This window comes from Belonocnema kinseyi, chromosome 6, assembly GCF_010883055.1.
Source record: "Belonocnema kinseyi isolate 2016_QV_RU_SX_M_011 chromosome 6, B_treatae_v1, whole genome shotgun sequence".
Taxonomy (NCBI): Eukaryota; Metazoa; Arthropoda; class Insecta; order Hymenoptera; family Cynipidae; genus Belonocnema; species Belonocnema kinseyi.
In genome coordinates, this window is record NC_046662.1 from 90,908,236 (window position 1) to 90,908,525 (window position 290).

The following is a 290-nucleotide window of genomic DNA, read 5'->3' on the forward strand; positions in this document are numbered from 1 at the left end:
TTCTGTGCATTTGTTGACCTAGAAAAAGCTTTTGACAAGGTAGATAGAAGTAAACTCTGGGAAGTCCTGAAAGAGTATGGAGTCAATGGATGGATCCTACAAGCTATAAAATCAATATATACAGGTAGCAAAGCGAGTGTAAGAGTGAATGGGAAACTAGTGACTGTTTCGATATTATTCAAGGAGTTAGACAAGGATGCGTTATGTCTTCATGGTTATTTATATTATTTCTGGACAAGTGTTTAAGAATGGCTATCTTCGACGAAGAGGGTGTGGATCTCCAAACAGTA